A 23,869-nucleotide genomic window follows, 5' to 3' on the forward strand; every position below is an offset into this window, starting at 1 on the left:
ATAATGAAACGCATATGTTTTGGCCAAACCCCCTCCCACTTCCAAGAACGTTACCAAACGCATGGTAAGCTTACAAAAAACACACCAAGAACTGTCCAAAAACATTCAAAACACCATGTGTGCCATCACCCTTTTTTCAGATGCAGTTTTCAAGGAGTGGAGTCTGTTTTCATGTCCTTTTCAAATATATGAAAACACCCATCACTTGGCTTAGCGACACCCGCTCCTCCTCTACAGCCAATCCCGAGTGATGGCAGTTATTAATTTATTTGAAAAGAACACATGGAGGAGCACTTTCCCCCCCCCCCCCCCCCCCCCCCACTCCCAGGTGACGGGTGCCTATACACAGAACATGGTATTGAAAGGTACAATATAACTTTTTTTTTTTTCTGTAAAACCTATTTTTTATGCAAAAACACTTTGGCAATGTATGTACCATGCTCTGTGGGGACTGGGGGAGTGCTAAAAATGGGTCTTCTGGTGACAGGTTCCCTTTAAGGTGAAATCACTTGCAGCAGATCCAAGGGGGAATCTTTCTCCTAACACCATCACTGAGTGTATATGAGGTCTGTGACCTCTGGCACTCCGTACATGCTGGTCAGCGCCAGCTTCATCATCGTGCAGGCAGTTCTTCCAGCTGTTACTTTCCATAACCAGCATGCAGAGAGGTCTATAACCAAACTACAAATTCAGTTCTACTTGTACAGTGCTAGACTAGATCTTTTTTTTTTTTCCCCGCCAACTCAGGAAGTGAACGCATTGATTTATCCTTTCCTATGTCAGAACATTTCAGACTAATTGCCTCTCGGCTTTCAGTTCTAATCTCCCAAGATAAAAATTTAGAGGAAATTATTGAAGTGTAAGGGATGAATGATTCGCACTTAACAACTTCCTAGTTCCTTATTGGGAGGAAAAGGTCACCGGGTGATGTGAGTTTCATCAGTTTGTCACTGAAGCTTCTTGATTTCAGAGCCTTCAACACCAAGTCAAGTTTCACTTCATGTTAAAGGGGGATTCCCATTTCAGGGTGCAGTCATGCATCACATTCAACGCATGTGTCTAAAAACGCATTGCAACAGCTATTAATACTTGCGTTTACAAAACGCTAATGTTAATGTTTACGTTAACAAACATATTTGTTAACAATGCATTAATGGTTGCTATTTGTATACACACATGTTAACAGTTGTTTAATTAGGCAAATCTCTCTCCAGCTATTGTAAACGCATGCGTTAAACGCGACATGTGACCGCACCCTCAGCAATTGTGGTCACACAAGTATATTGTACATTAGTATCATAGAGAGGAATCAGAGCTGTTCGTCATAACGAGTCGCGCACCTTTGTGACCATGAGAAGATTTCTGTCCACAGGAAGTAAATATAGAAGCTTTTCTATAGAATGAAAGCAAGCAGAGATCTAGAAAACCATGAGGAATTGATATGGAAAGTATATTGGAAAGTTGTGGAACTTTTTTATAATAAAAACAATAACATTAATTTGCTGGAATGGGAATACGTGGGAGGCCCCCCAAAGATTACGAGAACGAGGGGTCCAGTGCTTGGCAATTTCTGCAAGCTCCATAGAGGTTAATGGAGCAGAACGGCCATGTGCAGCCTTCTGCTCCATTAATCTGACCGAGCGACGCGGGGTCTATCAGACCTCGCGATCTGTGGGGGTCTCAGCACTGAGACCCCCAATGATGAGCAAGTTGGGCCCTATACCGTGGATAGGGCCTTACTTTAGTTTGTGGGAAAACCCCTTTAAGTTGAATTTGTAGTTTTGAGTTTTTAAAATGTTTTTTGGTCTCTGTAACCTTGAATTGGATTTTAAAACTATTGGGTTACCATAAGGACAAGGATTAACTATAAATATTCATTGCAGACATCTTTGGTAACTGTTACAGCTGATCATTTTAGCCTGGGGCTAAAGTACAAAACATCCAGATGTACTTTTGTAACTAGGGGTCGGGTGTTGTAAAATTAGGGACTACCTGTATAGGATTCAATAGAGAGCAGGCTTCTTGCTTGTCATTCTCTCCATTAAAGGGATCATATAGAAGCGTCTTTCTTCAAGAAACCTATAGTTTTTGTAGCAAATACTGGAATACTTGTTTTTTTTCTCGTTGATTGCTTTTGTAAGCTATATGAATGTACATTTTGTGTGTACATCTCACTATTTGGTCATCAATAGAGATGAGCGAACATGCTCGTCCGAGCTTGATGCTCGGTCGAGCATTAGCGTACTCGAAACTGCTCGTTGCTCGGACGAATACTTCGCCCGCTCGAGAAAATGGCAGCTCCCGCCGTTTTGCTTTTTGGCGGCCAGAAACAGAGCCAATCACAAGCCAGGAGACTCTGCACTCCACCCAGCATGACGTGGTACCCTTACACGTCGATAGCAGTGGTTGGCTGGCCAGATCAGGTGACCCTGGGATAGACTAGCCGCTGCCCGCGCTGCTCGGATCATTCTGTGTCTGGATGCCGCTAGGGAGAGAGCTGCTGCTGGTCAGGGAAAGCGTTAGGGTGTTCTATTAGCTTACTGTTAGGCAGGAGTGATTCTCCAAGAACCCAACAGCCCTTCTTAGGGCTACAATAACGTTATACTTTTTTTTTTTTATTTGCAGCTAGTACCATATTGTGAGGAATTTGCAGGGGGACTTGCTACCGTTGTGTTTAGCTCTTAGTGACACACATATCCATAGCAAAGACCGAAGTGGGAAAATTTATTAGGGGTTTGATTTCAATTAGGCACAGTCTGCCATTTACTTTTTATTTTACGTTTATTTTTTTAATAACTCAGTGTCATCTCATCTGGCATAGTAGTGTGCTTTCATACTTGGCTAGAAAATAGCCATAGGAGAATCCAAACAGCTTACTTACGCCTACAGTAGCGTTATATATATTTGATTTCTGGTTGATCTGCTGATGGCTGTACTTGCTGCAGTGCATCTACTAGCCAATTGTGAGCAATTTGTAGTGAGACTTGCGACCGCTGTGTTTTGCGCTTAGTGACGCACATATCCATTGCAAAGACCGAAGTGGGAAAATTTAGTAGGGGTTGGATTTCAATTAGGCACAGTCTGCCATTTTTCCTTTTTTATTTTACGTTTATTTTGTTTCATAACTCTGCGTCATCTCATCTGGCATAGTAGTGTGCTTTCATACTTGGCTAGAAAATAGCCATAGGAGAATCTAAACGGCTTACTTACGCCTACAGTAGCGTTATATATATTTGATTTCTGGTTGATCTGCTGGTGGCTGTACTTGCTGCAGTGCATCTACTAGCCAATTGTGAGCAATTTGTAGTGAGACTTGCGACCGCTGTGTTTTGCGCTTAGTGACGCACATATCCATTGCAAAGACCGAAGTGGGAAAATTTAGTAGGGGATTTCAATTAGGCACAGTCTGCCATTTTTCCTTTTTTATTTTACGTTTATTTTGTTTCATAACTCTGCGTCATCTCATCTGGCATAGTAGTGTGCTTTCATACTTGGCTAGAAAATAGCCATAGCAATAGGATAGCATCGTTTGGTTTTAAAAACTCAAAAACACAAAAAAAAACAAAAAACACAAAAAAAAGTTAAAAAAAAATTAAAGTTATAACTCTCATTTTAAAAATGTTTAACCCGAGGGCTAGGGGTAGAGGACGAGGGCGGGGACGTGGGCGTCCAACTACTGCAGGGGTCAGAGGCCGTGGTCCTGGCCGGGGTGAGACACCACCTGCTTATGAGGGAGCAGGGGAACGCCGCAGAGCTACACTCCCTAGGTTCATGTCTGAAGTTACTGGGACTCGTGGTAGAGCACTGTTGAGGCCAGAACAGTGCGAACAGGTGATGTCGTGGATTGCTGACAATGCTTCGAGCAATTTGTCCACCAGTCAGTCTTCCACGCAGTCCACCCATGTCACCGAAATCGCCACTCCTCCAGCTCCTGCACCTCAGCCTCCTCCCCCCCAGTCTGCCCCCTCCCAGGAAAATTTGGCATTTGAACCGGCATACTCTGAGGAACTGTTTTCTGGACCCTTCCCACAGTCACAAACCACTTGTCCGGTTGCTGCTGAGCAATTTTCCGATGCCCAGGTTTTCCACCAGTCACAGTCTGTGGGTGATGATGACCTTCTTGACGTAGTGGAAGTGTGTAAAGAGGTGTCCGACGATGAGGAGACACGGTTGTCAGACAGTGGGGAAGTTGTTGTCAGGGCAGGAAGTCCGAGGGGGGAGCAGACTGAGGGATCGGAGGATGATGAGGTGACAGACCCAAGCTGGGTTGAGAGGCCGGGTGAACACAGCGCTTCTGAGACGGAGGAGAGTCCTCGACCAGAACAGGTTGGAAGAGGCAGTGGTGGGGCCAGACGGAGAGGCAGGGCCAGAGCTGGTGCATCAGCGCCAAATGTGTCAACTAGTGAAGCTCCCGTGGCGAGGGCTCTTGCGGCGAGGGCTAGATCTTCAGAAGTCTGGAGGTTCTTTAAGGAAACACCGGATGACCGACGGACTGTGGTGTGCAACATTTGCCAAACCAGGCTCAGCAGGGGTTCCACCACTACTAGCTTAACTACCACCAGTATGCGCAGGCATATGAATGCTAAACACCCCACTCAGTGGCAACAAGCCCGTTCACCTCCGGCCGTGCACACCACTGCTCCTTCCCCTGTGTCAGCTGATAGTCAGCCCCCTGCCCAGGACCCTGCCACAAAAACCCCATCGTCGCCTCCACGATCCTCCACAGCATCCACCAGCGTTCAGCTCTCCATACCCCAGACGCTGGAGCGGAAACGCAAATATAGTGCAACCCACCCGCACGCCCAAGCCCTTAATGTGCACATCTCCAGATTGCTTAGCCTGGAGATGCTGCCCTATAGGCTAGTAGAGACCGAGGCCTTTCGCAACCTCATGGCGGCGGCCGCCCCTCGGTATTCGGTCCCCAGCCGCCACTACTTTTCCCGATGTGCCGTCCCAGCCCTGCACCAGCACGTGTCAGACAACATCATCCGTGCCCTGACCAATGCCGTTTCTGACAAGGTCCACCTGACCACGGACACGTGGACGAGTGCTGCCGGGCAGGGCCACTATATATCGCTGACGGCACATTGGGTTAACTTGGTGGAGGCTGGGAGCGAGTCTGACCCTGCGGCTGGTCATATACTGCCGACGCCGAGGATTGCGGGGCCTACCTCGGTCCAGGTGTTTCAGGCCTACTATGCCTCCTCCTCCTCCCACCCCTCCTCCACCTCCTCCTCTGAACTACCATCCGTGGGCACGGCGCCATCAGTCGGTAGCTCTAGGCACAGCAGCAGTGCCGTCGCTAAGCGACAGCAGGCGGTGCTCAAACTGCTGAGCCTAGGCGATAAAAGGCACACCGCCCAAGAGCTATTACAGGGCATCACGGCGCAGACTGATCTGTGGCTGGCACCGCTGAACCTGAAGCCAGGCATGGTTGTGTGTGACAACGGCCGTAACCTGGTGGCGGCTCTGCAACTCGGCAGACTGACACATGTGCCATGCCTGGCCCATGTGTTAAATCTGATAGTTCAGCGTTTCCTCAAGACATACCCCAATCTGTCTGATTTGCTCACGAAGGTGCGCCGCATCTGCGCGCATTTCAGGAAGTCCAGCACAGATGCTGCCACTCTCAGGGCAGCGCAGCGCCGCCTCCAACTGCCCGCTCACCGACTGTTGTGCGACGTGCCCACGAGGTGGAATTCAACACTGACCATGTTATCCAGAGTTTACCAGCAGCGCCGAGCGATTGTAGACTGCCAGATGTCAACTTCCACCAGAACTGGTAGTCAGGTCAGTCAGCTTCCTCAAGTCTACAATGAGGAGTGGACGTGGATGTCTGATATCTGTCAGGTGCTGAGTAACTTTGAGGAGTCAACACAGATGGTCAGTGGCGATGCCGCCATCATCAGCCTCACCATCCCGCTGCTTGGCCTGTTGAAAAACTCTCTGATCAGCATGAAGTCGGAAGCTTTGCGCTCGTCACAAGAGACGGGGGAAGAAGATTCCCTTGTTGATAGCCAAAGCACCCTCAGGTCTGTTTCTCAGCGCATATCGGAGGAGGTGGAGGTGGAGGAGGAAGAGGAGGAGAATGTTGGCGAGACACAAGAGGGGACCATTGTTGAGTCCTTCACTGTTCAGCGTGTATGGGCAGAAGAAGAGGAGTTGGAGGAGTTGGAGGAGGAGGAAATGGACAGTCAGGCCAGTGAGGGGAGTGAATTCTTACGCGTTGGTACTCTGGCGCATATGGCAGATTTCATGCTAGGCTGCCTATCCCGTGACCCTCGCGTTCAAAGAATTTATTCCAGCACCGATTACTGGGTGTTCACTCTCCTGGACCCACGGTACAAGCAAAATCTTTCCACTCTCATCCCTGCAGAGGAAAGGAGTGTGAGAATGCATGAATACCAGCAGGCCCTTTGAGCCTTTGGTGCACAAGCTGAAACAGTATTTCCCTTCTGACAGCGCTAGCGGCAGAGTGCGTAGTTCTGCGGGACAAGTAGCGAGGGAGAGTAGGCGAGCAGGCAGCTTGTCCAGCACTGGCAAGGGTACGCTTTACAAGGCTTTTGCCAGCTTTATGTCACCCCAGCAAGACACTGTCACCTGTCCCCAGTCTCGGCAGAGTAGGGCTGATCTTTACAGAAAGATGGTGAGGGAGTACGTAGCTGACCATACCATCGTCCTAAATGATCACACAGCTCCCTACAACTACTGGGTTTCAAAGCTGGACATGTGGCACGAACTGGCGCTGTACGCCTTGGAGGTTCTTGCCTGCCCTGCCGCTAGCGTCTTGTCCGAGCGGGTTTTCAGTGCAGCTGGTGGCATCATCACCGATAAGCGTACACGCCTGTCGACTGACAGCGCTGACAGGCTGACGCTTATTAAGATGAATAAAGCCTGGATTTCTCATAATTTCCAATCTCCACCAGGTGAAGGAAGCTCAACCTGAATAATTTATCCACTCCTCCTCCTCCTCATTTTCCTCCTTCTCCTCCTCTTTGTACAGTAAAGCAGAGGAAACTGGCTATTTTTTGACAGGGCCCACTGGCTCTAGCTATAGTACTTTATGCATTTAATTTTTCTGGAGGGCCACCTACCCGGTCCTCTGTTTTAAACAATTTCTGGGAGTGCCACATACAGGCACTCAATCTATTCAATTTTTCTGGAGGGCCACCTACCCGGTCCTCTGTTTTAAACAATTTTTGGGAGTGCCACATACAGGCACTCAATCTATTCAATTTTTCTGGAGGGCCACCTACCTGCTCCTCTGGTTTGAAAATTTTTTTGGACTGCCACATACAGGCACTCAATCTATTCCATTTTACTGGAGGGCCACCTACCTGCTCCTCTGGTTTGAAAAATTTTTGGGACTGCCACATACAGGCACTATCCAAATTAAATTGTCTCCATAGCAGCCTCCACACGTTGTCTCCATTGCTACCTCCAAAAGTCGTCCATATAGCTGCCTCCATACATCGTCCCTTTATCAAACGAGGTGTGTCAGGCAGAAATTTGGGTTGTTTTCATGGATTCCACATCAAAGTTGTTAACTTTGTCGCCACCCTGCTGTGTTATCCACAAAATATACTGGCAAACTTTTATCATTTACCAATATTATTTCAGCGCTTCTTGCGCATCTGTTTACATTCCCCTCACCCGGCATATCCTAAACTTATAAGAACGCTACTACACTTGATCTTATACAAAAGGTTCTTAGAAGTGCTGTTTGGGGAGTAGCCTAGAGACAGGGGCTTGGATTGGCGAAAGCTCGCCTGGCAGCGGAGCGCCAGCTCCATGCGCATCAGCCGCTTCTTGCGCATCTGTTTACATTCCCCTCACCCGCCATATCCCAAACTTATAAGAACGCTACTACACTTAACTTGGTGCAGGCTGGGACCGAGTCTGACCCTGGGGCTGGTCATATACTGCCGACGCAGAGAATTGCGGGGCCTACCTCGGTCCAGGTCTCAAAGGCCTACTATACCTCCTCCCAACCCTCCTCCTCCTCCGAATTACCATCCGTGGGCATGGCGCCATCAGTCGGTAGCTCTAGGCACAGCAGCAGTGCCGTCGCTAAGCGACAGCAGGCGGTGCTCAAACTGCTGAGCCTAGGCGATAAAAGGCACACCGCCCAAGAGCTATTACAGGGCATTCCACATCAAACTTGTTAACTTTGTCGCCACCCTGCTGTGTAATCCACAAAATATACTTGCAAACTTTTATCATTTACCGATATTATTTCAGCGCTTCTTGCGCATCTGTTTACATTCCCCTCACCCGGCATATCCTAAACTTATAAGAACGCTACTACACTTGATCTTATACAAAAGGTTCTTAGAAGTGCTGTTTGGGGAGTAGCCTAGAGACAGGGGCTTGGATTGGCGAAAGCTCGCCTGGCAGCGGAGCGCCAGCTCCATGCCAAGATCCAACTAACATAGTTTTAACTGCAGCACCTTTAATCTACTACTAGTTCACTGCCTCCATACATGGTCCCCTTATCAAACGAGCTGTGTCAGGCAGAATTTTGGGTTGTTTTCATGGCTTCCATGTTAACTTTGTCGCCACCCTGCTGTGTAATCCACAAAATATACTGGCAAACTTTTATCAAGTACCGATATTATTTGAGCGCTTCTTGCTCACCTCCTTTGGTTCCTCTCTGCCACCCATTGGTTTGAAGCCTGAGTCCATTTAGGGTATGTCGCCATGCCACTCTCTAGCCTGCTGCTGCTGCCTCTGCATGCCGTCCCCTATAGTGTCAGGGTCAATTATTGGATGTTTTAGATGCTATCTAGCTTCATTCTGTCACTCTGTCATGGCCATGCTGTTGCCCATAATTTTGGCATAATGGTGCGATTATGCAGCCTCAGAGGCATCCATGCATGCTGCCCCTGCTGTTTCCTGTCCATTTCCGTGGTGTTTCCATCCTTTTCTGAGGTTCCCAGGTGTTTGGCCAAGCTTCCCTGTGCAGAGCCTTGGTCCCCTTGAAAAATGCTCGAGTCTCCCATTGACTTCAATGGGGTTCGTTATTCGAGACGAGCACTCGAGCATCGGGAAAAGTTCGTCTCGAATAACGAGTACCCGAGCATTTTAGTGCTCGCTCATCTCTAGTCATCAACTCAACTGCTGGCATTGAATGTTATTAGCTGGCAGAACGGCTTATGATGGAAACATCAGGTTGTGTTTACTTGCATACAAAAACCAAACTTTGTGCCAGGAGTATATTACATTGATATAGGTCCTTCAGCGGGTCCGGAGTCTAATGTAATAATAAGCCTCAAAGGTTAAGAAGACCAACCAATGTAAAGTTAACTCAGCCACAATTTACTTCTTCTTGGGTTCAGCTTCTTTTCGTTAGACTTAGCAGCATACTAAGCAGCTGAACAAGATGTAGGGCTGGATAATTCCTGCTTTCTGTCTTGTGCCCACCGCTCTCTACATGATAAGATTGAGCATGAAATGCAAAAGTTCGTAAAATAGTTCTTTACCTGCTTTTACACGTTCCCCTCATCCGAAGGCCGGTAGGTGGTGGGGGGAGGTTGTTACCAGAGCCCTTCGCTGCTGCAACTTCACAAGCTGTTACCCTGTCTCACACCCCCCCCCCCCCATCTGATATAATCTTACAGCAACACAGTACTATTACTCTTATCCTGTTTATATGGGCACAGCACAGTATTACTACTATCATCCTGTATATATGGGCACAGCACAGTATTACTACTTTTCTCCTGTATATATGGACACTTATAGTGTTACATTTACTGTTTTGCTTCTTTTAGTGTAGTGTGGTAGAAGATTTTGCCTTTGTTCTGTCATCATAGACAGCAATATTAAAATGAAAATGAATAGCGCAAATAAAGGGGACCTAGCAGATTTTCCAGTCTGTTGCCCCCTCCATCAGTAGCACTTCACTTTGAGCGGTTGGATGAACGTGTAGATGTATCCGCACGACCCTCCGACCAGTGGTCCTGAAGGATGTAGCGTGCAGACAGTAATGTCTAATAGGTCCCTATATCCGCAGGTAGGCAGCAGGACATGGGACAGGAAGTCCTGAGTCCTCACAGGAGTCACGTGACCCAATTCTACCGTCAGCAAACGGAAAACTTACCGTTCACATTAGTGGTAGTGACAGGAACTTTCTATGCCAAAGAACAGAGATATAAAGAAAACATACGCACAGACTATACAAACAAGCCCAGGTCTACGCAAATATAATACATGAGCCAAGTACAATAAACCATTTCACTTGTGTCAGGAACAGAGCGCGGCCTGCACAGCTTCTGCATTGACGCCTAAAACAGCATTAGGAAGCTGCTACTTCATGTACAAGTATTAGTTTCCCAACCTTCTGACTGAATATAAATCTTGCATTAAAGCCGGACATTATTTTTTTCTTGGCTTTGTGATGCTAATAAACTTTTTCAGGGGAAAACTTTTTTCACTTAAAAGTATTTATCACCTCATTGATTTTTCCATTCCACTCTGCTCAAAACATCTGCAGCTTATGTGCCGAAAGTGAACCATGACGTTATTGTGCCACCTTGTGGTCATTCTGGATATTGCTATCATTAAAGATGGGGAACATCATGATATGCTGTATCCTTAGGTATGTTTTTAGAATTTGCAGGGGTCTGGTGAATTATTCTCGTCTTCAGTGGGAGCAGGGCTGTAGTTTCCCTGCACTTACAACACTGACCAGAAGGTGGAGCCTTCAATACCCCCTCCCCTTCCTGATGATTTTTGTTCTATATTTGCTGTGGGGGCCCCTGGGTAAATGTTGCTGGTGATATGTACACAGTATATATACAGCCTCACCCCCAGTAACACATTTATATACACAGCGTCACCCCCAGTAACACATTTATTTATACAGCGTCACCCCCAGTAACACATATATACAAAGCGGCACCCCCAGTAACACATATATACACAGCATCAGAAACTAAAACAGACTCCTGTTCCCTAAAATATTCCCTAGTTTATCATCCCACACAGCCTCCTCGTGATTTTATTTTATAAAAAAAAAAACTTCACCCCCGATGAATTTCTTATGTACAGCCTTATGCACAGGTATGCCCAGTGCTGGTGCCGGCCCTGCCTGTGTGGCATATGTTCCTTGCGCCTTATATTATATTGATTTGTGATATTGGCATATTAAAGGACACCTGTCACCTCTACCTGTTGGAGCAGCTCACAAGGATCCATCCCAGTCTTTATCTAGTTATTTCATACATTATTCATTGTAAAATCATCTTTTCTTTATCATGTAAATGAGGCTGGTACATGGTCAGAGGCAGTGATGTCACCCCTGTTACCCCTCCCCTCTCCTCCCCCTGCTCATGTCTGTGTGTAATGTATAGTAAAGCATGGCTAGTGTGTGTGCTGCATCTGCTGACATGCTGCATCCTCCTAATATACAGGTGAGAGACACAGACATCAGCTACACATGAACCTGACATGTTCTGCTGTAACATGGCTGCCTGGAGCTGCTGTATCTCTCCTAAACATACACACATGCACACACAGGCAGCAGGGGGCGCCAGCACCAGGAAGCACATCATTATACAGCCTCACACCATTATACAGGCTGTCAGTCATGCACTGGGGGTGTGGCTGTGCCTCCCACTCATGAATAGAGTGGACAGCTTGAATATGCTAATGCTTCATTGGACATTTCACAGGTCATTTGCATACAGCTTTAGGACCTCATTGCTTAGGTTTACAGGCATGTATAGGGACAATGAAGAGATAGAGGCAATGCTCTATAATAGCAGTTTATGAAAATATATTTAGTTTAGGGGGGTTATTTTGCATGACGGGTTCTCTTTAAGTCGCCTGGGTACATGTGCAGAAATACAATGTGGTTTATTATGTATGGATAGGGGGTACAGTGGATTTTAGAATTCCATTGCTAGAAGCAGAATTTAGAAATCTATAATTTTAGCATTATGTCCTAATAACGCTTTACTTTTCCCTTGCAACCCCCATGACGGCCCCACCTGGAGGAAGACTCCTTGACCTCTGTGGGGACAGGAAATGAAATGCCCCATCCAAATCTCCAGTGTCTTCCTATCCCTACACCACCTCCTCCGACATCTCACGGTGAACCCTTCCCTAGGGAGGCATCAGTAATGGAACCCCAACCCTTGCCTCCTGTAAGTGATCCATAGGGTGTTAAAGGGATGGGAGCTGTATCTTATATATAGTGTCTGGAGAAGTGGTGGATGGAGTATAGATTTGCCTAAGGTACCTCACATCTACAGGTTTCTAGAATAGCAACCAGGATGTATGTCAGTTCTTTGCAGACTCCTCTGTATTTAGGTTTTTGGAAAAACCTACTAGGGACCTGTGTTTTGGCTGTCCTCATTGCCTGGTCTACAAGACTACTGGGCTAATTTAAAGGGCATCTACCACCAAGATGAAGGATTGTATGCACATGAGCCCAAGGGGCTCCAGGCTCCATAGATGTTAATGGAGCCTGGAGCACCTTAGGCTTATTTGCATACAATCCTTCATCCTGGTGGTAGATGCCCTTTAAGGAGACCAATGATAACACTCCGGGCTCTCTGTACATGGGGAAACTACTGCTGTGATGTTTGGGAGGCTGTGCAGTAGGCACAGTCTCTTGTAGTCAGGAGCCTGATGTCTAGTTAGTGGCCAGACAGCCTAGGATTTATTTTTGTCTTTCCTTTGTTTTGACTGCTATTTTTTATGGAAAATAAAACTGGTTATGGCCAGTTAAACCAAATGAACTCTGTTGTTGTGGCGTCTCGAAAAGTGCCTGGCTACCCCAGGAGACGAATACCATGCTACCTAAAGGATGTTATGCATTAAAGGATGTTATGCTGAAACTGACCAGGGTCGCTGGACAGGTCCTGGGTAATGCTGAAGCTACTCACAACTCCACAAGGGATACCCTTTTTCTCCAAAAGATGACAGCGGCAGATGATGTGGAAGCCTACCTGACCACGTTTGAAAGAATGGCTGAGCGAGAAGAATGGGCAAAAGAAAAGTGGGCAGGACTTTTGGCACCTTTCCTTTACAGGTAAACCTCAAAATGCATACTTTCACCTGCAATGGACTACAGAAAGCTCAAAAAGGAGATCCTAACTCGTCTTGGAGTTACCATCTCTGTCCATGCACAACGTGTCCACAACTGGGACTATAAATGGAGAAACATCCACGTTCACAGATGCATGACCTCATTCACCTAACAAAGACGTGGTTACAGACAGAAATCCTGACTCAGATGGTGGAGCGGGTTGTAATGGACCAACACTTGAGGTCCCTTCCCGTTTCCTTGCACAAATACGTGAGCCTTGGAGACCCCAAAAATGTTGTGCAATTTGCCGTTGCTTAATTGATATCCGGCTGCGCTGCCTCATGCACGTGCATGCACGTGTGCAGTGAGCTTTTCTCCCTACGTGTACGCGCATGTCCGAGGTTTTGAACGAAAGAAGGCAAGGCAGGAATCGGCTGGCCGGAGACTTGGTGAACGCTTACCTGCTGGACCCTGAAGCCCACCCCCATGACTGGTAGCTGCCTGTGAATGTTGATTGATAACCTGGAGGTATTTATTGTTGTACCTCTTCTTTTTGGCAAATGTTTTAGGGGGGAATCCTTATTGTAGGGTTCATACCTTCCCATTTTTTTTGTTTGGGTAGTTTGTAGAAGTAACAAAATAGAGGCATAGTCTCCCTGCACTAAATACACAATAGGGGCTCGGACGCTAATGTAGGTACTATAAAGTTGAAAGCTGGGCCATGATAAAACGTGTGCATTGTTCACACGTGTGCTGAAGGACCGTTAATAACATTGGTCAAGGTCTCGCTGCAGGGGGAGCTATAGCAGCTATAAATACAAATATACAGCTGCTACAGCTTGCCAGCTAAAGGACCTGCCGGCTACTTCATTGTGCAGCAGCCAGGTAACGGGGGACACAAGGTAAGGATGGAACACAAGGCCTGGGGGGTGTCAGGATCAGTGGATCTTCTGGACCACCGCGGGAGATGGGACTAGCCGACACCTTGGACCGGAATCCAAGTGGCACCTGGTTTTCACCAGAGCCCGCCGCAAAACGGGTTGGACTTGCTGCGGCAGGATACCACCAGGTCGTTCCCAGGCGCGACCAGCCCGCGGTGGCAGCCGAGGTCGAGGTACCTACTCGTAGTCAGGTCCAGGCTTGGGGTCAGGGCAGGCGGCAGAGATGCGAGGTCAAGTCCAAATCCGGGGTCAGCAACGGGAGGTTCAGGCAGGTGGGAACGGGAACACAGACACATGGAACACAGCAACACGGAGGGACTCGGGTAACACGGCTACACAGGACTCAGGAGCGGAGACATACAGGAACGCAGGAATACACAGGAACGCAGGAATACAAAGGAACGCAGGAATACACAGGAACGCAGATAATCACCAGGAAGCTTTCTCTTAGGCTGTGAGGCACAAAGATCTGGCAGGGAACACAGGAAGAGGCAGGATTCTTAAAGGTGAGGTGTTCAGCCAGTGCACCAATTTGCGGTGCGCTGGCCCTTTAAATTTTCGGCAGGAGCCGCGCGCGCGCCCTAGGAGGCGGGGACGCGCACGCACGGCATTCCGGGAAAGAGCAGGAGCCGGGAGAGGTAAGTGAGATGGGGCAGCAGCGGGAGCACACGGAGGAGCACGGATGCGCCCTTTGGCCTCCCTCTCTTCTTGGGCCTGAGAAAATGTTGGAGCAGGCTCTTGTCCAGGATGTTATCCTCTGGCTCCCAAGATCTCTCCTTAGGACCAAATCCTTTCCAGTCTACCAGAAACAACTGCCTACCTCTCACTGTCTTAGTATCCAGGATCTCTTTCACCTCGAAGACATCGGTGGAATCAGCTTGTGGTGCCGGAGGAGGAGTAATTTGTCAGTTGAAGCGGTTGAAGATGACTGGCTTAAGGAGAGAAACGTGAAAAGAGTTAGGAATGTGCATGCTGGGAGGCAGACGCAACTTGTAAGCCACCGGGTTGATGCGGCTGAGAATTTCAAATGGACCCAAGAACCGGGGTCCCAATTTATAGCTCGGGATCTTCAGCCGAACATACTTGGCGGACAGCCAGACCCTATCACCACAAGCTAATACAGGAAATGGTCGGCGTCTTTTGTCTGCTTGATGCTTGGTCTGGGCTGTAGCTTGGAGCAATGAGGTGTGGACTTGCTCCCAGATGGCTTTCAGATCATGTACCAGGTCCTCCACAGCAGGAACATCTGCAGACATGGGTAACGGAAGAGGAGGCCGAGGATGCAGTCCGTAGTTAATAAAAAAGGGAGCAGAACCGGCAGAAGTGGAGTCCAGGGAATTGTAAGAGAACTCCGCCCATGGTAGAAGAGAGGCCCAGACGTCCTGACTTGCAGAGACGAAGTGGCGGAGATAGCAACCTAAAGTCTGATTCACCCTCTCCACTTGGCCGTTAGTCTGTGGGTGATAGGCAGAAGAGAAGTCCAAGTTCACCTGCAACTGGTTGCACAGAGATCTCCAGAATTTGGACACAAACTGAACTCCTCGATCTGAGACGATGTGCCGAGGGAGACCATGAAGCCGGAAAATATGCTGGAAGAAGAGGCTGGCGAGACGTGGAGCAGAAGGCAAACCTGGTAGAGGGACAAAGTGAGACATCTTCGAAAAGCGGTCAGTCACCACCCAGATAACGGTGTTGCCAGAAGATGGCGGTAGATCCGTAACAAAGTCCATAGCCACATAAGACCATGGGCTGGTAGGCACAGGTAACGGCAACAGAAGACCAGCAGGTTTTAGTCGTGAGGGCTTGTTGCGGGCACAAGAGGCACAGGAACCCACAAAATCCCGAACGTCCTTGACCAAATCAGGCCACCAGTAGAATCGGCAAATTAAGGCCACAGAGCTCTGCACCCCAGGGTGCCCAGCCACACGAGAAGAATGTCCCCAGGTCAGGATCCTCTTTCGGAGACCAGGTCGCACATAAGTCTTGCCGGGAGGCAGCTGCCGGAGGTCCACCGGCGCGGCAAGCACAAGTCTCTCTGGAGGAACAATATGCCTCGGAGCAGAGTCCTCCCCCATAACATCAGAAGCACGGGACAAGGCGTCAGCCTTGATGTTTTTCTCTGCAGGACGAAAATGGATTCGGAAGTCAGAGCGAGAAAAGAAGAGGGAGCACCGGGCTTGACGTGGATTCAAACACTGAGCCGTCTGTAGATACTGAAGGTTTTTGTGGTCCGTGAAAATGCTGACTGAAAATCGGGCTCCCTCCAGCAGATGACGCCACTCCTCCAAAGCCAGCTTGATGGCTAGAAGCTCCCAATCTCCAATGGAATAATTTCTCTCTGCGGAGGAGAAGGTTTTGGAGAAGAAACCACAAGTGAGTGTTCGTCCCCTGGAACTCTTCTGGGTAAGGACTGCCCCAGCGCCCACGGAGGAGGCATCAACCTCCACCAGGAACGGCTTTTCAGTATCCGGTCGGGTAAGGACTGAAGCGGAGGAAAAAGCAGTTTTTAATTTCGTGAAGGCTTCTTCTGCCGCTGGTGGCCAGACACGGGGATTAGCACCCTTTATTGTAAGCGCCACCATCGGCGCGACCAGAGGTGAGAAATGTGGTATAAATTGTCTATACTAATTAGCAAAGCCCAGAACTCTTTGTATAGCTCGCAGTCCCACTGGGCGTGGCCACGGAAGAACCGCAGATAACTTGGCAGGATCCATCTGCAAACCTTTATCTGAAATTATGTAGCCGAGGAATGGAAGGCTCTTCTGATGAAACTGGCACTTCTCCAGCTTGGCATAGAGGTGGTTCATCCTGAGGCGGCTGAGAACTTGGCGTACATGACACTGGTGGGACTCCAGATCGGCAGAATACTCAAGGATGTCATCCAGGTAAACCACAACACAACTGTACAATAAGTCCCGGAAAATATCATTCACAAATTCCTGGAAAACGGCTGGCACATTACAAAGTCTGAAAGGCATTACTAGATATTCAGAATGCCCATCACGGGTGTTAAAGGCGGTCTTCTACTCGTCACCCTTCCTGATGCGGATGAGGTTGTAGGCCCCACGAAGATCCAATTTGGAAAAAATTCTTGCACCCTGCAGACGATCAAATAGCTCCGTGATAAGCGGCAGAGGATAGCGATTCACAGTGACCTTGTTACAGTGACCTTGTTAAGACAGGGGCGGAGAGAGCCATCCTTTTTAGTGACAAAAAAGAAACCAGCGCCAGCTGGCGAGGAGGATTTGCGGATGAAACCTCTTTGCAGATTTTCCTTAACATATTCCGACATAGCGGCAGTCTCAGGAACCGAGAGCGGATACACCCGACCCCGTGGTGGAGAAGAGCCAGGCAGCAGGTAAATGGGGCAATCATAGGGACGATGTGGAGGAAGGGTCTCGGCTTGCTTTTTTAGAAAACACTTCTGCAAAGTCCAGGTACGGAGCTGGAAGTCCCTCCAGAGGCTTGGGAGACAAGGTAGCAGTCGTGACAGGGAGCGGATGTGGAACCGTCATGCAGCGTAAGGAACAATCCGGACCCCAACGGAGAATCTCCCCAGAAGACCAGTCCAGAACAGGGGCATGATGCTGCAACCAGGGGAGACCCAGCAGGAGAGTGGAAGTGCACTGTGGCAGCACAAAAAAGGAGAGTCTCTCTTTATGTAATGCACCAACTTGAAGGAGCAGGGGTTCAGTGCGAAACCAGATGGGCACGGAGAGAATCTGGCCACTGACTGAGGCAATGGACAAGGGCTTCTCAAGACGAACCACCGGGAAGTGATGCAGGGCACCCAGTGCAGCATCTACAAAGTTCAATGTGGAGCCTGAATCCAGGAAAGCGGAAACCTGGACCGGAGTACCGGTGCCAATGCTGAGGAGCACGGGGAGAATCAGGCGTGGAGAAGCTTTATTCACACCTAGGGATGCTTCTCCTGAGAAGCCTAGGTGCTGGCGTTTCCCGGGCGTTGGGGACGTACAGGACAAGTCCCGACGAAGTGCTGTGGGTTGGCACAATACATGCACAAGTTCTCCTGACGTCGTCTGGAATGCTCTTGTAGAGTGAGCCGGGTTCGGTCAACCTGCATGGGTTCCTCAGCAGAAGATTCTGGTGGGGGCTGGAGCGGCCTTTGGAAGACTGGTGCCAGGCGAGGAAGGCGTCTAACACGGCCTTGGGGATACTCGGAGCGTAGTTCCTCAGCGCGCTCCTTAAACCGAACGTCAATTCGAGTGGCCAAGGAGATGAGGCCACTCAGGGTAGATGGAAGGTCCCGAGCTCCCAGTGCGTCCTTGACCTGCGCAGAGAGCCCTTTCTTAAATGTAGTGATGAGGGCTGCATCATCCAAGCAAGTTCGGAAGCCAGGGTGCGGAATTGAACTGCGTACTCTCCCACAGATGAGTTGCCCTAACGCAGGTTCAACAATGCATACTCCGCAGAGGAGGCTCGTGCTGGTTCCTCGAAGACTGACCGGAACTCTGACAGAAACGCGGTGAGGATAGACATAACCGGGCCATCTCTGTCCCAAAGCGGAGTAGCCAGGGCTTTCCCAGAAAGAAGGCTGAGGACAAATGCCACCTTGGACCGCTCGGTGGCAAATTGCGACGGCATGAGTTCTATGTGCAAGGAGCACTGGGTTATGAAGCCCCTGCACATCTTGGGATCTCCATCATACTTGCCGGGCAAAGAGAGGCGTAGCCTGGGTTCAGCAGCAGGAAGATAAGCCGGGGTAGCAGGAGTCGCAGCGGCCGCTTCAGGAGACTGTTGCTGATGTTGGGTAGCTAGTAGCTGTTGTAGCATGGCGGTGACTTGCTCTAGCTGATTCCGCTGTGCTGCAATCTGCCGGGACTGGTGGATCACAATGGTGGCGAGATCAGGCTGACTGGGAGGAGGAGCCTCGGCGGGATCCATGGCCGGATCTTACTGTCAGGATCAGTGGATCCTCTGGACCACCGCGGGAGATGGAACTAGCCGACACCTGGGACCGGAATCCAAGTGGCACCTGGTTTTCAATCCCCTAGTGACGTTTACTCAATAAAGATCATTTTAATTCTTTCTTTTACAATTTTACTCCATTTTATTGCTGTTTTGCTCCTATCACTCAGTGATGATCGGTGTAATATTCAGCAGTATGAAAGGGCACTAGCTGAGCAGACACTTCATGAGATGCTGTGTGCTGATAATGTGCTTAGATAATCATAGTACAGGGATTTTTCATTTACCTTCTTATGTTTCTATTAATATCTGACACATAGAAAAACAGAGATGAGACAGATCAGAGTCATGTGATGGATATAAGACACAATGAAACACTCATCTCTGCTACCTCGACAAATCAATAAAGCACAAAGTCAACACTGCTATGTCATCCCCTCCCCTAGGATCAAGAGCTTATCTTGTCTGTAGAGCTGACAGGAAGTGCCTCTGTCTGTAGTGCTCTCACCTCCTGCCCCTCCCCCTGCAGCACAAGAGAAGGTATTCATGTAAGAGACATCTGCCAAACCATAGTCAGAAGTTTTTGGTCATAACCAAATTTTATACACCAGGACTGATAGAGACAGGTGGAATTATATCTGTGAAATGCTGTATTTTTGTTAATGAGAATGTGTTATTTTCTTATGCTGAGTATATTTAAGAATCTTGTCTTTGTGGGAATACCCCTTTAAAATGGTAAACATACACATATCTTCCCTAATTTATATATAAATCACCATAAAAACAATAAAGAAAATACACAAAATTACTAAAGCCGATTCTACAAATGGATCCATGTTGTATTCATTCATTTCAAATGAAGAGGACTTGACTGTATTTCCTCAGTTAACCACAGGGGGGCTGCAGTATACAGGATATATACTGTACATCTGTTGAGACAAGTGAGTTGATAAATTGTATCCTGAGATTAATACAGGCAGTCTCCGGGTTACGTACAAGATAGGGTCTGGAGGTTTGTTCTTAAGTTGAATTTGTATGTAAGTCGAAACTGTATATTTTATAATTGTAGATCCAGACAAAAAAAAAATTTGGCCCCAGTGACAATTGCAATTTAAACATTTTTTGCTGTAATGGGACCAAGTATTATCAATAAAGCTTCATTACAGACCCCTTACAGCTGATCATTGCAGCCTGGGACTATAGTAAAGCATCCAGAGAGCTTCACCAGAGGTCAGAGGGGTCTGTCTGTAACTATGAGTTGTCTGTAAGTCGGGTGTCCTTAAGTAGGGGACCGCCTGTACAGTGAATCCATTATATTATTAGCAAGATCAACACATTGGCCCACAAGTGTCTGCACCAGTTTTGTGTCGCGGCTGCACTGCGTCCGACAAGACCAAAAAAATGTGCAAACAAATTAGTCGGCGTTTGCGCCACATTTATTACTGACGTGTTGCCACAATTCTTTCTGCGCCACAATTCTGCCGCATGAGCAAATGGCACAAAAAAATTTGGTGCACATTTCCAGAGCAGTGCAGATTAATGAAGACCATGCGCCAATTTTGATTAATCTGGAGCACTCTGCACAATCCACAATCATACTGCACATAGTACATACTGCACTAGTTTTGATAAATGTGGGCCTAAGTATCATCTAGATACATACACACTTATTTTCTTCAACAAATAGTTGAAGATTGTCAGTGGTGACAATTTTTTTTATATTTCCAAGATCAAAATTTTTCCAAGAATTGAATGTAGCAGGTCAGGTTGCTGATAAAATTATTGTCCTAGTTCGAGAATTAGTTTTGTCTTTAACCATTGTGATTATTCCAAGAACATTATCACATAGATACGATGAGCTGGTAAATCACTAGTGTAGTCATTGGAGTTGAATGCTGTAACGTGAAAGCATTCCTTATAGGCTAAGTAATCTTAGGCACAATCTAGTAGGCCTCCATTTTTCTGGTTTATATCTTCTTTATGTCATACTTTATAAAAGTCACATGATGGATCATGTTTAGAGATGAGCGAACATGCTCGTCCGAGCTTGATGCTCGGTCGAGCATTAGGGTACTCGAAACTGCTCGTTGCTCGGACGAATACTTTGCCCGCTCGAGAAAATGGCAGCTCCCGCCGTTTTGCTTTTTGGCGGCCAGAAACAGAGCCAATCACAAGCCAGGAGACTCTGCACTCCACCCAGCATGACGTGGTACCCTTACACGTCGATAGCAGTGGTTGGCTGGCCAGATCAGGTGACCCTGGGATAGACTAGCCGCTGCCCGTGCTGCTCGGATCATTCTGTGTCTGGATGCCGCTAGGGAGAGAGCTGCTGCTGGTCAGGGAAAGCGTTAGGGTGTTCTATTAGCTTACTGTTAGGCAGGAGTGATTCTCAAAGAACCCAACAGCCCTTCTTAGGGCTACAATAACGTTCTACTTTTTTTATTTTAATTTGCATCTTTTACCATTTTGTGAGGAATTAGCAGGGGGACTTGCTACCGTTGTGTTTAGCTCTTAGTGGCACACATATCCATAGCAAAGACCGAAGTGGGAAAATTCAGTAGGGGTTGGATTTCTATTAGGCAATAACTCAGTGTCATCTCATCTGGCATAGTAGTGTGCTTCCTTTGATACTTGGCTAGAAAATAGCCATAGGAGAATACAAACAGCTTCTTGAAGCCTACAGTAGCGTTCTATATATTTGATTTCTGGTTGATCTGCTGGTGGCTTTAGTTTCTGCAGTGCATGTACTTGCCAATTCTGAGCAATTTGTAGTGAGACTTGCGACCGCTGTGTTCTGCGCTTAGTGGCGCACATATCCATAGCAAAGGCTGAAGTGGGAAAATTCAGTAGGGGTTGGATTTCTATTAGGCAATAACTCAGTGTCATCTCATCTGGCATAGTAGTGTGCTTCCTTTGATACTTGGCTAGAAAATAGCCATAGGAGAATACAAATAGCTTCTTGAAGCCTACAGTAGCGTTCTATATATTTGATTTCTGGTTGATCTGCTGGTGGCTTTAGTTTCTGCAGTGCATGTACTTGCCAATTCTGAGCAATTTGTAGTGAGACTTGCGACCGCTGTGTTCTGCGCTTAGTGGCGCACATATCCATAGCAAAGGCTGAAGTGGGAAAATTCAGTAGGGGTTGGATTTCTATTAGGCAATAACTCAGTGTCATCTCATCTGGCATAGTAGTGTGCTTCCTTTGATACTTGGCTAGAAAATAGCCATAGGAGAATACAAATAGCTTCTTGAAGCCTACAGTAGCGTTCTATATATTTGATTTCTGGTTGATCTGCTGGTGGCTGTAGTTTCTGCAGTGCATGTACTTGCCAATTCTGAGCAATTTGTAGTGAGACTTGCGACCGCTGTGTTCTGCGCTTAGTGGCGCACATATCCATAGCAAAGGCTGAAGTGGCAAAATTCAGTAGGGGTTGGATTTCTATTAGGCAATAACTCAGTGTCATCTCATCTGGCATAGTAGTGTGCTTCCTTTGATACTTGGCTAGAAAATAGCCATAGCAATAGGATAGGATTGTTTGGTTCTAAAAACTCAAAAAAAAACAAAAAACACAAAAAAAAACAAAAAACACAAAAAAACACAAAAAAAAAAAAAAAAAAGTAAAAAAAAAAAAAAAGTTATAACTCTCATTTTAAAAATGTTTAACCCCAGGGCTAGGGGTAGAGGACGAGGGCGGGGACGTGGGCGTCCAACTACTGCAGGGGTCAGAGGCCGTGGTCCTGGGCGGGGTGAGACACCACCTGCTGATGAGGGAGCAGGGGAACGCCGCAGAGCTACACTCCCTAGGTTCATGTCTGAAGTTACTGGGACTCGTGGTAGAGCACTGTTGAGGCCAGAACAGTGCGAACAGGTGATGTCGTGGATTGCTGACAATGCTTCGAGCAATTTGTCCACCACCAGTCAGTCTTCCACGCAGTCCACCCATGTCACCGAAATCCCCACTCCTCCAGCTCCTGCACCTCAGCCTCCTCCCCCCCAGTCTGCCCCCTCCCAGGAAAATTTGCCATTTGAACCGGCATACTCTGAGGAACTGTTTTCTGGACCCTTCCCACAGTCACAAACCACTTGTCCGGTTGCTGCTGAGCAATTTTCCGATGCCCAGGTTTTCCACCAGTCACAGTCTGTGGGTGATGATGACCTTCTTGACGTAGTGGAAGTGTGTAAAGAGGTGTCCGACGATGAGGAGACACGGTTGTCAGACAGTGGGGAAGTTGTTGTCAGGGCAGGAAGTCCGAGGGGGGAGCAGACTGAGGGATCGGAGGATGATGAGGTGACAGACCCAAGCTGGGTTGAGAGGCCGGGTGAACACAGTGCTTCTGAGACGGAGGAGAGTCCTCGACCTGAACAGGTTGGAAGAGGCAGTGGTGGGGCCAGACGGAGAGGCAGGGCCAGAGCTGGTGCATCAGCGCCACTGTCAACTAGTGAAGCTCCCGTGGTGAGGGCTCTTGCGGCGAGGGCTAGATCTTCAGAAGTGTGGAGGTTCTTTAAGGAAACACCGGATGACCGACGGACTGTGGTGTGCAACATTTGCCAAACCAGGCTCAGCAGGGGTTCCACCACTACTAGCTTAACTACCACCAGTATGCGCAGGCATATGAATGCTAAGCACCCCACTCAGTGGCAACAAGCCCGTTCACCTCCGGCCGTGCACACCACTGCTCCTTCCCCTGTGTCAGCTGCTAGTCAGCCCCCTGCCCAGGACCCTGCCACAAAAACCCCATCGTCGCCTCCACGATCCTCCACAGCATCCACCAGCGTTCAGCTCTCCATACCCCAGACGCTGGAGCGGAAACGCAAATATAGTGCAACCCACCCGCACGCCCAAGCCCTTAATGTGCACATCTCCAGATTGCTTAGCCTGGAGATGCTGCCCTATAGGCTAGTAGAGACCGAGGCCTTTCGCAACCTCATGGCGGCGGCCGCCCCTCGGTATTCGGTCCCCAG

Source organism: Engystomops pustulosus, chromosome 7 (assembly GCF_040894005.1).
Source record: "Engystomops pustulosus chromosome 7, aEngPut4.maternal, whole genome shotgun sequence".
In the NCBI taxonomy this organism is placed as follows: domain Eukaryota; kingdom Metazoa; phylum Chordata; class Amphibia; order Anura; family Leptodactylidae; genus Engystomops; species Engystomops pustulosus.